The 16308-nt window shown below is 27.3% G+C and overlaps 2 long non-coding RNA genes across 2 annotated transcripts; both read right to left on the reverse strand.

Annotated features, from left to right (window-relative positions):
- Nucleotides 1–2411: 2411 nt before the first annotated feature.
- Nucleotides 2412–5428, reverse strand: LOC129961978 (uncharacterized). Its single transcript, XR_008783860.1, has 5 exons — nucleotides 5409–5428; nucleotides 3241–3273; nucleotides 2968–3000; nucleotides 2781–2813; nucleotides 2412–2439 (listed from the first exon to the last, which is right to left on the reverse strand). It is a non-coding gene; the product is annotated as an uncharacterized LOC129961978 (long non-coding RNA).
- A 3079-nt stretch (nucleotides 5429–8507) lies between these two features.
- Nucleotides 8508–15931, reverse strand: LOC129961979 (uncharacterized). The gene is made up of 3 exons (XR_008783861.1): nucleotides 15784–15931; nucleotides 9369–9401; nucleotides 8508–8522 (listed from the first exon to the last, which is right to left on the reverse strand). It is a non-coding gene; the product is annotated as an uncharacterized LOC129961979 (long non-coding RNA).
- Nucleotides 15932–16308: the final 377 nt, after the last annotated feature.

The following is a 16308-nucleotide window of genomic DNA, read 5'->3' on the forward strand; positions in this document are numbered from 1 at the left end:
CTTCTGCAAAAACGCATCCGAAGTTTTTAATTTACTCAAACAGTATCATGTTGATTAATATATTATTAAGGATACTATAAAATTATCGTGAAACTAAAACTAATGACACTAAATTACAGAAAACACTTCAATAGTAAATGGAGTAGTTGATCTTATCAGGAGAGGAATTAATCGAAAGTGGAGATTTTTCTGCAGAAAAAACCTTAGAAGTTTTTAATTTACTCAAACAGTCTCATGTTGATTAATACATTTTTAAGGATACTATATAATTATCGTGAAACTAAAGCTAATAACACTAAATTGCAGAAAACACTTCAATAATGAATGCAGTAGTTGAATCTTAAAAGGAGAGGAATTCATCGAAGGTGGAGTTTCTTCTGCAAAAAAGCATCCGAAGGTTTTAATTTACTCAAACAGTATCATGTTGATTAATACATTTTTAATAATACTATAAAATTATCTTGAAACTAAAACTAATGACACTAATTTACAGAAGACACTTCAATAGTGAATGGATTAGTTGAATCTTACCAGGAGAGGAATTCATAGAAGGTGGAGTTTTTCCTTCAAAATAAAACATTAACAATTTTTAATTTACTGAAAAAAAAGTATCTTGTTGATTAACATGTTTTTAATGATATGATTAAAATATTGTGAAACTAAAACTAATGACACTAAATTACAGAAGACACTTCAATAGTGAATGGATTAGTTGAATCTTACCAGGAGAGGAATTCATCGAAGGTGGAGTTTCTTCTGCAAAAAAGCATCCGAAGTTTTTAATTTACTCAAACAGTATCATGTTGATTAATACATTTTTAAGGATACTAAAAAATTATCGTGAAACTAAAACTAATGACTCTAAATTACAGAAAGGTCTTCAATAGTGAATGGATTAGTTGAATCTTACCAGCAGAGGAATTCATCGAAGGTGGAGTTTCTTCTGCAAAAAAGCATCCGAAGTTTTTAATTTACTCAAACAGTATCATGTTGATTAATACATTTTTAAGGATACTATAAAATTATCGTGAAACTAAAACTAATGACTCTAAATTACAGAAAGGACTTCAATAGTGATTGGATTAGTTGAATCTTACCAGGAGAGGAATTCATCGAAGGTGGAGTTTCTTCTGCAAAAAAGCATCCGAAGTTTTTAATTTACTCAAACAGTATCATGTTGATTAAGATATTTTTAAGGATACTATAAAATTATCGTGAAACTAAAACAAATGACACTAAATTACAGAAAACACTTCAATAGTAAATGGAGTAGTTGATCTTATGAGGAGAGGAATTAATCGAAGGTGGAGATTTTTCTGCAAACAAAACCTCAGAAATTTTTAACTTACTCAAACAGTATCATGTTGATTAATACATTTTTAAGGATACTATATAATTATCGTGAAACTAAAGCTAATAACACTAATTTGAAGAAAATACTTCAATAATGAATAGAGTAGTTGAATCTTACAAGGAGAGGAATTCATCAAAGGTGGAGTTTCTTCTGCAAAAAAGCATCCGAAGTTTTTAATTTACTCAAACAGTATCATATTGATTAATACATTTTTAAGAATACTATAAAATTATCGTGAAACTAAAACTAATGACTCTAAATTACAGAAGACACTTCAATAGTGAATGGATTAGTTGAATCTTACCAGCAGAGGAATTCATCGAAGGTGGAGTTTCTTCTGCAAAAAAGCATCCGAAGTTTTTAATTTACTCAAACAGTATCATGTTCATTAATACATTTTTAAGGATACTATAAAATTATCGTGAAACTAAAACTAATGACTCTAAATTACAGAAAGGACTTCAATAGTGAATGGATTAGTTGAATCTTACCAGGAGAGGAATTCATCGAAGGTGGAGTTTCTTCTGCAAAAAAGCATCCGAAGTTTTTAATTTACTCAAACAGTATCATGTTGATTAATACATTTTTAAGTATACTATAAAATTATCGTGAAACTAAAACTAATGACTCTAAATTACAGAAAGGACTTCAATAGTGAATGGATTAGTTGAATCTTACCAGGAGAGGAATTCATCGAAGGTGGAGTTTCTTCTGCAAAAAAGCATCCGAAGTTTTTAATTTACTCAAACAGTATCATGTTGATTAATACATTTTTAAGGATACTATATAATTATCGTGAAACTAAAGCTAATAACACTAATTTGAAGAAAACACTTCAATAATGAATGGAGTAGTTGAATCTTACAAGGAGAGGAATTCATCAAAGGTGGAGTTTCTTCTGCAAAAAAGCACCCGAAGTTTTTAATTTACTCAAACAGTATCATGTTGATTAATACATTTTTAAGGATACTATAAAATTATCGTGAAACTAAAACTAATGACTCTAAATTACAGAAGACACTTCAATAGTGAATGGATTAGTTGAATCTTACAAGGAGAGGAATTCATCGAAGGTGGAGTTTCTTCTGCAAAAAAGCATCCGAAGTTTTTAATTTACTCAAACAGTATCATGTTCATTAATACATTTTTAAGGATACTATAAAATTATCGTGAAACTAAAACTAATGACTCTAAATTACAGAAAAGACTTCAATAGTGAATGGATTAGTTGAATCTTACCAGGAGAGGAATTCATCGAAGGTGGAGTTTCTTCTGCAAAAAAGCATCCGAAGTTTTTAATTTACTCAAACAGTATCATGTTGATTAATACATTTTTAAGTATACTATAAAATTATCGTGAAACTAAAACTAATGACTCTAAATTACAGAAAGGACTTCAATAGTGAATGGATTAGTTGAATCTTACCAGGAGAGGAATTCATCGAAAGTGGAGTTTCTTCTGCAAAAAAGCATCCGAAGTTTTTAATTTACTCAAACAGTATCATGTTGATTAATACATTTTTAAGGATACTATAAAATTATCGTGAAACTAAAACTAATGACTCTAAATTACAGAACGGACATCAATAGTGAATGGATTAGTTGAATCTTACCAGGAGAGAAATTCATCGAAGGTGGAGTTTTTCCTGCGAAAAGACTCGAATGAATATTTAATCTACTGAAATGTATCGTGTCATTAACACATTAAAAAAAACTATGCAAATTTTGTTAATCTAAAATTAATAACATTAAATTTTTGATATAAGTTTCATTTCTTGCTTATATCTTACTTTACTAGCTTAGCCTTTAATCAATGAATTTTTATTTAAATTTAATAAGAATGATTTTAAGTATCTGCAATAGTAAATGGAATAGCTGATTCATACCAGTAGGTGACTGTATCGCAGGTGTAGTTTTTCCTGCAAAAAAAGTACAGATGGATTTTAATATATTGAACAAGTCCTAATATTGATTATCTCATTTTTTATGAAAAAAATCAAACCGTTCTTGAGGTTAGATTTTCAAAATAGAATTTTATAACGAAAAGCAAAAATGGATTCTCCTTTTTCTTTTTTCTCGCTTAAATTCCTAAAAAATTTCAACGATTCAGTTTAAAGCTGATTAAAAAATGTCATAAGTATTCTTTTTTTAAGTATCAAACATTAAGCTAATGTAGACACAAAATTACTTTTTTTCATTGTGCAAAGTGAATATTAAATTTTTCTAAATTATTTGACTTAAAGAATTTAAATAATATGAAGAAATAAATATGAATATAATAAAAATAAAGCGATCTTTAAAAACGTATAAAGTTATTCCAAATATTTTTTTTCAGCTTGGCATGATTCTACAGATTCTACATGCAAAACTGTAATAACCTGAAAATTGTCTTTTTACAATTTTTTATGAAATACTTAAGGATGAAATATCGTAATCATTAAGAAATCCTACCAAGAAATTTTTCAAGTATTGAAAATGTATCATAATAGTGGGATTAGTCAAGGAAAGTGTACTTTCCTTGACTGCCAAGAAAGTAATCTTTTCTGCATAACTTTCAAGACAACGATAATGCGCTGCCATCTGGGGTTAGGAAAGGGAATCCGACACACAGATAATCTAAATAAATACATTTAGGAATTGTGTTGTCTGGATTCGAAATCGATAGTTAAAAACGCATTTAGTTTGAGAGATGAAATTCGACTTGCAGGCTCAACTTTAAATTTGAAAATTGCTATCAAAATTTGGAGGAATCCGTGAAAAGAAAAAGTGCCTCTATCCGTACGCATGAGAACAGTTATTCGAAAATGCAAAAGAAAGTAGATAGATGCAGTTTAATGCGCATATTACCAAAATTATTGATGCATTAAAATTTTTATCAAATCTTTCAATAACCATTCTTTTCTTTATATTCTCCAGTTGTCAAACTGTAAAAGGCAACAATTCTACAATTGTAGCCTTGCTGCTGCAATTGCAAAGTTGAGTTGATAGATCTAAGCAGTGGAAAGAAAAAAGATATTCAAAATAGACACGCAATTTTCTTTATTATGTTACAAAGCAGAAACGTGCCATACGGCATCATTATACGCAACAGAACAGAGGGAAAAGGGTGCATTTAGTCTTGAGGATTGCTGTGACACTCGAAAGTCTGTAGCGTCTCTTTCAAAGAAGTGAATTCCCGATTTCTAATCATATTCATATAAGTATCGGTTACTAGACTCGGTGCATGGCAGGATTCGATAGCCACCGAAAACTTAGTTTCATTCCGACCGGAAAAGAATCGGTTACCGACTGTATCATGTATAAAATTATCAGGTAAAGATATCAAATTTAATCGAGTATCAACTTTAATCTATATTTGATGCAGAAATAACGAATATAAAGCAACCCTAACTAGAAGCATTAAATGGAAAAAATCACTACATGAGAATGTCAATGATATTGAGTGACTGCAATTCAGATTTTGACAGCATAATCTTCCGCTACTGCTATAATATCCCCAATTCATTACTGTTTTCATTGGCATTTAAAATTTAGCTGTTTTCGGAACCGAAAAACTTCGAGCTACTAAATTTTTAATTTTCTAAACAAAACAGATGCCAAAATCTTTTCATAGTTGAAATTTATAAGAAGCAGAAAATTTCTCTTTTAACTAAATTTGAATTTAATAATCGGAGTTAGAATTTTTAATCAACTGGCAATTTTTGCTAATTATGTGCGTTATCTTAGCATTTTACAAATTATATGGATTCCCCTTGCTATAAATATTGTGCATAAATTATATTAAATTTTTCTGCAACTAATATCTTTATAAATTATACATAGTATAATATATGCACAGATGATTAATTTCCAATTGATTTTTTTTTTTTGAAACTTACAATCACTCAAATGTAAATTTCTTACATTTAATTTCAGTGTTTTACAAAACTTATATATGCATGATTTAATTATTTTCGGATAAAAATAAAGAAGCTATCACTATAATTCCTTTTAACATCAAATTATTTATTATCTGGTGTAACATTTAAAATTGCTCAATATAAAGAATACTTACGAATTTTCCTTGGAACAGCTGGTAAGAAAAGTGATTATAATTTATTAAAGCGTTTAATATCATTTTTTGAGATAAATTAAACAGTTAAATTATATATATAGTTTTACAAGAATAATTGGAAATAACTTTCATTATTTACGTTTTTTAAGATATTTCATAGTTTATGTTCTTATTATGAATTTAGAAATTCCTTATAACTTGGATGTTTTAAATATAAAAATACATTTCCAACATTAAATTTCGATATATGTAATATATTAGACACTATGTTGAGAATAATTTCTTTATAATTCAATAAAAAAATTGATTATTACAAAAATAATTATTAAAACTATTTTTATAGGGAAAAAATATGTTTTTTCACTTAAGCTTAAATACATTGTGAGAAATAATATGAACTATGTGCTTACCTCCGGATATTGCTGAAATTCCAATAAAAAATAAATTGGTATTCTTTCAAAACAAATTTAAATAAATTGATAATAATCATTAGAAAATAAATATTATTTTGAAGAAAAAAAATTTTATAAAGAAAAAAAAATTCTTTCAGTTATTTTTTTCTTTAGTGGAATATTAACTGACCTATCAAAAATTATTTTAATTAATCTATAAGTTATTTTTTAAGTAAGAAAATTTTAAAATGATTAAAATAAAGTAACTGTTTTTCGTAGAATGCAAAAGTGTTTTTCTTTATATTGTCGTTTCATGGACAAGAAACTGACTTTAATATGACTCAAAGAAATTGAGCCATTAAATTCTGTAAACATAATTTTTAGCAGAAATCTTGCTTAATTTTGCAATAAAAATACTTTAACGTTAAATATGTCAGTTAATTTACTGGATTTATTTCATGAAATTCAGAAAAAAAATTTACATAAAATGATTATCAAAACATAAGATTTAAAATGGCAAGTAAGAACTAATAATTCCATTGAATTTGTTTTACAATCTCACAGATTTTTTTGTAAAATTAATTGTTTTAACAATCTTCATACTTTTTCACCAGGTATTTTTCTTCATTATGAGAAATATAGCTTGATTATATACAAAAGATATTGAAGCTTTCCGATTATTATGCATTCAATTCTGATAGAATATTCTTGAGAAGAAGAAAGAAACTAACGTGTAATTCAAGCTTTCCGATTATTATGCATTCAATTCTGATAGAATATTCTTGAGAAGAAGAAGAAAAACTAAAGTGTAATTCAAGCTTTCCGATTATTATGCATTCAATTCTGATAGAATATTCTTGAGAAGAAGAAAGAAACTAACGTGTAATTCAAGCTTTCCGATTATTATGCATTCAATTCTGATAGAATATTCTTGAGAAGAAGAAAGAAACTAACGTGTAATTCAAGCTTTCCGATTATTATGCATTCAATTCTGATAGAATATTCTTGAGAAGAAGAAGAAAAACTAAAGTGTAATTCAAGCTTTCCGATTATTATGCATTCAATTCTGATAGAATATTCTTGAGAAGAAGAAAGAAACTAACGTGTAATTCAAGCTTTCCGATTATTATGCATTCAATTCTGATAGAATATTCTTGAGAAGAAGAAGAAAAACTAAAGTGTAATTCAAGCTTTCCGATTATTATGCATTCAATTCTGATAGAATATTCTTGAGAAGAAGAAAGAAACTAACGTGTAATTCAAGCTTTCCGATTATTATGCATTCAATTCTGATAGAATATTCTTGAGAAGAAGAAAGAAACTAACGTGTAATTCAAGCTTTCCGATTATTATGCATTCAATTCTGATAGAATATTCTTGAGAAGAAGAAGAAAAACTAAAGTGTAATTCAAGCTTTCCGATTATTATGCATTCAGTTCTGATAAAATATTCTTGAGAAAAAAACTAACGTGTAATATTTTTCTGGATACACATATTAATAGCATTTTCCTATATTGATTTCATGTGGCGTTAGCCGGATTCGATAAAATCTAGTGCACTCTTTACAATGGCATTTGCTACGTGCAGTTTTTGAACAACCGTTATAATGTTGTTGTTTTTTTGTTTTGTTTTTTTTATCAAATCTCTAGAATGATAGTGTAAAAGTTTTGTTCCGTCATTTTTAATTGAAAAATAACACATTACTTTAATTACTTCCTACTAAAGAAAATATGGACTTTTAGAGGGTATTTTTTTCTATTTTTATTTTAATTTGTCTTTTGAAAGCGCAAAATTCACCAATTATGAAAATATGCTGATATGACATACAGTTTAACATAGTTTTAAATATATAAGAACCGGAATGTACATGTTTATAAAAATTGCAAGTTTTGTTCCAGTCAAAAAATATTGCTTTCACAGAATGCAGAGGTTTGTTGAAAACATATTTCAATCAATTCCCTGAGGAAAATGACTAATCAAAAAACGAAGCTGAAATTCGAATATAGCATATGGTATAATGTTTTGTTATAGTAAAATAAAAAGCATAAATAGATATTTTGGTACTAATTTTAGATTCTTGGTATCATTATTTACGCTAGTTGTCAAATATGGCGAAACATTTTATTGGTGCAAAATACTTTTATAATATTATTTAATTTATTATATTTGCTCTCAAATTATAAATTAGTTAAACGTAATTGTTGCACATATGGCAATCGTCATCGCATAATTGTTAAGCTATTACATTAATATTTTGTATGTTTTGGTATGCATATTTTTTACATAGACGATATATCTCTCAGACTCCATAACTCGAATTAAGGGGTAAAAGGTTTTTTCATTAAGGCAGCCGAATTTTTTAACTTAACATATAAAAATGTAAAATGGAATGAAAGGTTAAATAAATAATTGTAAAATATTTATTATATTTCCTATATTCTGAATATAAATTATATAACGATATTAAAATATTTGCACGTTACTTCATTAGTTTCATAGGCTGAATAATTCAGCAACATTTCAAGATAAAATCATTGCAATTTTTCTCAACCATATTTCTTCAATAAAACATGTACTTACGATATATATGTCCAGCTAAAATATTTAATTGTTTTTAAATAAACATGAAGTAGGAAAAAAATTCAGAAAATAAAATATGAAATTATAATAATTTGAAATATTTAATATTTTTAAATTTACTACTTACAGTAGACATGATCTCCTGTAAAAATAAGATAATATATTTTAGAACGTTTTATGGCAGAAAAAACTAGATGACTTATTGATTGTTATTAATTGACAGTTATTGGACTCGGTGAGTAGCTAGCAAAAACGTCAAATTACCTTTATGTTTACTTGATGGAATGTTATGCATGAACGTGATAAAGACATATAATAGAATAATATTTTGAGACTTAATGAAAAAAATGTTATTGTATCATTAGATATTTAATAGATTCGTTTTACTAAATTCAAAATTAGTATGAAATTCCCTTTTCTAATGGAATTATCTCAGACATCTATTTTGTTACTCAATTAGATGTAATTCCAATTTTTTTTTTTCATTTCTTGTACTTTATGTACTTTTTTCTTAGAAATTGCACATATAAATGATACAGTACTCAAATTTTATTCAAAAGGCTGTTAAAAATTTGAATATTAATAATATGAAAGATATGTTTTCATTTCACATTAAAGTTAATGAAAAAATAAATCAAAAAGATTAATCATAATTTACTTCCTTAACAGCAACAATGTAGTTCCTTTCACTCTTTTTCAACAGTTATCAAAATATCTATGATTTCAAGTGGGAAAAAAGAGACGTTATTTTTAAAGAATATTTTAAGCATTTTGTATAGCTTATGTATGGAAAAAAATGTTAAGAGCCCTGCTTCTCAAGTTTCTTTCTTCACTTATTTATCCATTTACTTAGCAATACACGCATACAAATAATTGGATACATTAAGGGATACAATAATGGATACAAATAATGGATTAGCTAATGTTAATTTTATTTAGAAATTTTTTTTAATATTTGCACTTATGAAATGGAGTCATCAAATCATACCATAGAGCGAATCCATTGTAGGACGAGCGTTGCCTGCAAAAAATATGAATGAATTTTAGCATGCTGAGTAAAAATTAGATGAATTAATTTATTCTTTATAAAAAATAGATTGTAAAATAGTTTGATAAGTTCCGAAAGTTTGATTAGGTAATAGAAAGTGGAAATAATTCAATTCAATCAACTTATATTTAAAAATTTCTTTTTCTTTTACCTTCTAATATGCTTTAAATATTTCCACAGTTTTCATTCTAAATGCAGTTAATAAGTAATACCTAAATAAAAGAAAATTATTAAAAAACTAATTGTTATCTATATTTTTTTTAAAAGATGCATTGATGAAAATTTATTTATTTTTGCATTTCATGAGTTACAAAGGTGTAAAAAAAAAATGTTGCTCTAATTTACGGATAATAAAACATCAAAGTTAGTACTGAGTTAGGTTTTAAATATTTTCAAGGCAAAAATTATCTATATCAATTTTGAATCACATTTTTTTCAATTGTTTTTTCCTTTTTTAAAAAATTAAATGTTTACAAATTACTGTTAACTTTGAACTCTCTTGCCACTATTTTTCATTTCTATTTTATTTTAGTGCTTATATTTTTAAATCGCATTTTTTTCGTTTCGATTTAATAGTTTAACAATGCCTAAAAAGAGGCACAAAACGATCTCTCAAAGGGCGGCAAGAAAATTAAGGCTTTTGAAAACAAATGTGACTGATATACGCTGTCATCAGACATTTCAAGCAATGAGAAATGAACCCTATTTTGCCTTTTTCTCCACAATTTTAGAATAACAGAGATAACTGATAATTGATAAATTTAAGCAGAGATAATTGATAATTTATATCAGAAAAAACTATTTTTTTAGTTTATGTTCACATTTTTTTATTGATAAAAAATAATTATTTAATTCACTGTCTCTCAAAATATTCTTTAAACTTTCCTTACACTTCAAAATTTGGGAATAAAATTTACAGTACTAATGCAACAATTCTTACAAACTTACAGAGAAAATCAGAAATCAATGATTTTTAAAATCAACAAACAATTGATATTATAATTTTTAAAAAATTTCAGAAAATAAAAGGATTTTTTTTATAAATTTGAACTTAATTGTATGAGCAATCCCAAATTACCAAATTATTATGTTTAAAAATATTTGAAAAAATCGAAAAAATTTTAAACTTTTAAGAACGAATACAAAATTTACACATATACTATACAAAAATTAAACATTCTAATATACATTTTCGACAGATATACAGGATGTTTCTTCAAGACATCCTGTAAAAATAATAACTCTCATAATTATATGAATATAATTATGAGAGTTATTATTCTTATAATTATGAGAGTTATTATTCTTATAATTAAATAGATTATTATTATATCTATAATTAAATAGATTGCAATTATTTCTATAATTATATCTGCTTTCAAATTTCTATTCACATCAGAAGCAAAAAATAACATATTTTTAAAATGCAACAACAATCGAATTTAAAAATATGTAGAATAAATAAATGAATATTTAGAATAAATGTACTGCGATTTCTGTTCCACTTCTGTAACATATCTATAATTAAATAGATTATTATTGTATCTATAATTAAATAGATTATTATTATATCTATAGTTAAATAGATTATTATTGTATCTATAATTATATCTGCTTTCAAATTTCTATTCACATCAGAAGCAGCAAATAACATATTTTAAAAATGCAACAACAATCGAAATTAAAAATATGTGGAATAAATAAATGAATATTTAGAATAAATGTATTGCGATTTGTGTTCAACTTCTGTAACAAGAATATATTTTGTAACGTGCATCCATATAATGAATTATTTAGCAACCAAAAAATGTAGAATAAATGTATTGCGATTTGTGTTCCACTTCTGTAACAAAAATATATTTTGTAACGTGCATCCATATAATGAATTATTTAGCAACCAAAAAATGTAGAATAAATGTATTGCGATTTGTGTTCCACTTCTGTAACAGGAATATATTTTGTAACGTGCATCCATATAATGAATTATTTAGCAACCAAAAAGCATGTGTATAGCCCACTAAGTTACTGTTAAAACAAGGAAGAAAGCTGGTTGACATTTATCAGTGAAGAAAATGAACTGCTTATTTTATGTGCTCGTAAAATAAAATGATGCATCGTTTCTTATATCTTTTTTGAGTAGTAAATAAAAATGATAAGAACAGTATACACTGGCGGCGATTTACAGCACTAAAGAATAAAAAAATCCGTTTTAATATTTTATTTTTATAAATTAATATTTTACTGTTAAAATTAATAACAATACACTACAAATAATAAAAAAAATATGAAACTATTTCTTTAGTTCATACAACAAAACTTGTTATTTTGATACTCTCAACGTAATTACGATTAAAAGAAATGCAATTTAAGCATCGAATTTGAATATTTCCTTGGTGAAAAGAATCAAATTTCTCCCAGAAATTTTCACTGTAAATATTTTATCGTTCATGAAATTGCAATCAATTTTAACATGTAGATTGTAACTCTACAGACTCGTTTGAAATGCCGCGAAAATTTAATAAAAATACCACTACTGACTTGCGATGGTATTTGCATATAAGCAAATACCATTACAAATATATAAACCGTGCACATCTAAATATGGGAACAACCCTCTACAAAAAAGATCAAATACCTTCCTATAGAATTCTAGTATATTAACCAAAATTTCTATTCTGTATAATTTTTCTATACGGAATCAATTCACGACATTAGAGAAGAAAGAAATTGAAATAACAATCAATTTTAACATGTAGATTATAACTTTACAGACTCGCTTGAAATACCACGAAAATAAAAAAAATAACATTACTGACTTTCACAGAGTATATAAACCTTGCACATCTAAATATGGGAACAACCCTCTAACAGAAAAGGTAAAATATCTTCAGATATAATCATAGTATATTACTCAAAATGTCTACTCTGGATAATTTTTCTATACGGAATCAATTCGCGACATTAAAAAAAGATAGTTACAAAACGAAATTTTAAAGTTTGTACAGTTTTAAATATGTAGACAATCTCGCGTAAACAATTTAGACACATCATCTTTTAGTATATTTTGCTAGATTAAAATGGTATTTTTATTTTTCCAACTCGATGATCGGCAGCAGAATAAAGTTGGGTGATTCATTTTTTTTCCTGACTGTACATTCATTGCATTTTTAACAGCTATAAAATTTCTATATTATTATTTTGAAATTTGCGGATGATCAGATAAAATATCTAAGCGCGCCGTTTTTGAACCGAGGATTGTAATCATTTCTGCAATGCAACCGAGGAATGCAATCATTTCTGATTTGCATTTTTTTTTTCAATTTTCGCCACAAAAGTACCATTTTTTTTAGTAATTTAAATGAACTTCTGACATGTTTTTTTATAAAATTCAAATGAGTTTAGACCGTTATGATTTATTATACTAAATTTATCATAAAAATAAAATTAAATATTTCGATTACTTAAAGTTGCAGTGATATATTTAGTTGCTTTTTTAAAAGATTAAGTTTAAAATTGTTAACACTGCTCGAATTCAACGCAATGCAATTGCGATGTTAAATTTGATTCCAAGAAAAATAGAATCTTACAATATTTTAATTCTAAAGTCATTCATTACTTCTTGCGATACGTGAATTGCGGAAATCAATGAAAGTAAGACGTAGTTCGCTTTAACTTAGATCCGCACATTTATTAATGCATAAAAAATAGGAAAAGAATAGAAATCATTACAATGCAATAATAATAAATCATGTATTTGAAAACAACAAAAATTAATCATATCTCCTTTTGTACTAGTATTGTTGCTTTTAAGTCACCGAGGTTTCTTAGATTCAGTCGAGAAGTAATGATGGAAATGAAATCTAAACAATACGACGGAAATGTTGTTGTTGTTATTGTATCTAATCCAAGGTAGTATAGCTGCGCTATACCACCTCCATGAAACCAAAGATCTCTAAAAAGTACAAAAACAATAGCGAATCCCTTAAAATATCAAAAATCGCAAAATTTAAACATTTAAGAATGTGATTGGGGGAGGCTTGATCTGTCTTGCACCAAGGATATTCCGCAAAGATCCTCCATCCGTGTTGGAAGGTGAGGGATTTGGTGTGTCCACTCAGAAAACGAGAGAGAGCCGTTTGCTATTTTCTAGAGATATTCAGGCGGTAACACCAATCGGGACTCTTACCAAAGTACCAAAGGTGAGCAGGTGGGACTCTCCAAAGTGCACTCGACTCCATCTTTTTGATAGAGGAGATTTCAGAATAAGTTAGTGTTGCATCGCCATGAAATATGTCAGCTGAGGCAGTCTTAGCTAAGTTATCCGCTATCTCATTACCACTTAAATCAGCATGTGAGGGGACCCATTGAACGTGTATAGAGTGTTCAACGGAGAGCCGGGCAATAAGGTCTAATATATTCATGCTAATCTTGTCCCCCACTTTCGTCCAATGAGAAAGGGACTGTATAGAGGCAAGACTGTCCGTTAAAATCCAAATGTCTCCGAAGACAATTTCGGAGGACGCGTCGATAGACGGTTTCAGAGACGTGTCAATAGAAAAAGACGGAAATGTGACTCGAAAGATTGTAGAGATTACTCTAGGAAGGATTCAATATACTGGCGACTATATTATTGGCACGTTTGAAAGGTATGACAGGCACAGCTCGATCAGTCAATAAAAAAGTTTATAGTAACACAAAATACTAAAAACACTAAAAAAACTACTCATATATATATATATATATATATATATATATATATATATATATATATATATGTAGTTCTTTTAGTGTTTTTAGTATATATATATATATATATAAAACTGAGCAGGGATTTATGAACAAGTGGTTATCATTTTTAGATATTTACAAATGACAAAAAAAAAAAAAAAAAAAAAAAATGAGGCACAGCTGGAAAGCAAGAAAAAAGTGGATTCGAATCCACATTATCATTTCGTATATGTCTTGCCTTTTCACCATTTAGCAGTAATCACAACACAATGCTACTCAATATATTAAATAATTCCAGAATAATTCAGTACAATTAATTGGAATTAATCACCAAAATAAGTTGGATATAAACCAAAAGGTAGGAGCAAGAATTCTTCCAAAATAAAATGTCAAAAATTATATTTTGTGAATCGCTTTAAAAGTTTTAACATGAGTTATCATTTAAAAGTAAGCACTGTATCATTTCCAGAACAAATCTGTGAAGTTACTTCAATTCAGCACATCTATTGTTTGCCAATGTACTCTAAAATCTTCCGCGCTTTTGCACATGCGTTAGGGCGAGTTTAATTCAACAAAATAGGGGGGAGGAAAAACTGAAGGAAAATATGTTTATATTTAACAATCAAGAAAGTTTCGGAAATACGCACATCCTTCCCCGTCTCACACCTTAGTGAGATAGAATCGTCGAAAAGTTTTAGTTTTAGGATAATGAAACGAATAGCATATACTTGATTGTTGTCGCAGGAATGCCATCAATAATATAATTTTAAATCAAAAATATTCAAATGTCAAAAATATATTATGATCTATTTCTTTGTTTAAATAAAACGATTCCATGTAATAATTGAAACTGAAAGGAAATTTAAGTTGAATAAATAGAAAATTCTCATTAAAAACTCATAGTATTATTTCGAATAGCTACATTTTTTAACTGAAACTTCGTGTATTTTACAGAGCCCCTTCTAAAATATTTAGTAGTTGTTCCAATAATAATATGGTAGTTCCACGCTTATTATTAATAATAGTTGTATATTATATTAAAATATATTTTGTTTAGAAATTGTTCATTATAATTTTTAAATGATTACCATAAAGCTTTTATTATGCTAAATTTTTTCATTGATGTTTTCAACTCCGAACATATCCTGGAGGGATTTTTTAATCCAGGCCAAATGGTCAAAACTGCCAAATGATTCGAAATTTTGGTCACTATTTCATGTTATTTATACTAATGTTATAAATCTACCGTAACCATAAATTTATCATTGTAAATTTCTCCTATTTACAACAATGACTGGCAAGCAATATTAAAATATAAGAGAGCACATATACCATTATTTTACATGCATATGACATACATACGTCGTGAATGATAAAAATTTAGAAAGAATTCTATATATGTTGTTTTTAACACATTTTATTACCTTCAACAAAAGCAAATTTCTTATAAGAAGACAACCTATCATTCCAAGGAAATATGAGAAGTCATTCCATTCAATCCGTCACGATTAATCGCTTTATATAAAGCAAAATTTAAAATAGATAAAGGCAATTTCTTCCAGCACATACACAAGAGTTTAATGTTCTCTTTGTTAAAAATAGCAGAATGAGAAATCAGTTAACTTACCATATTCAAATGCTAAAATGAAAACGGCAACGGCGAAGTAACGTTCAAAATATCTCTCAGTCGCCATTCATCAGGCGACACAGCGAAAAAAGAACAACTTTTGTTTTGATAGCCACTTTCCCAGGAGAAAAATAACTTTAACGTCTCAATTACGAAATATGTAGTCTACAATAACGCGACTGATTATACATATCGCCTGTTCGGATTCAATAACCCATAAACTTTCTTTTTTTATAAGATGTCGAAGTTAAACAAAACGAAGAATTTTCATGATAAAGTACGGCATAGAAGTAAACAAAATACGTTTATAGTTTTTTTTTTCCCCAAAGTGTTTTTGAAATTGATATTGTTGCAAGATGTTCATAAAATTCAAGCGTACTTTAGTATAACTGTGACTTTGTGTACTGAAAGAATTCGTTATTAGAATTAGAAAGATTCATCCATTCTGATTATTTTAGCAACTGGTTAATGATTCACAAATTCTGTTTACATATTGTTTGTAAGTTTTTGATGTAATACTAGCCT

This window comes from Argiope bruennichi, chromosome 2 (assembly GCF_947563725.1).
Source record: "Argiope bruennichi chromosome 2, qqArgBrue1.1, whole genome shotgun sequence".
Taxonomy (NCBI): Eukaryota; Metazoa; Arthropoda; class Arachnida; order Araneae; family Araneidae; genus Argiope; species Argiope bruennichi.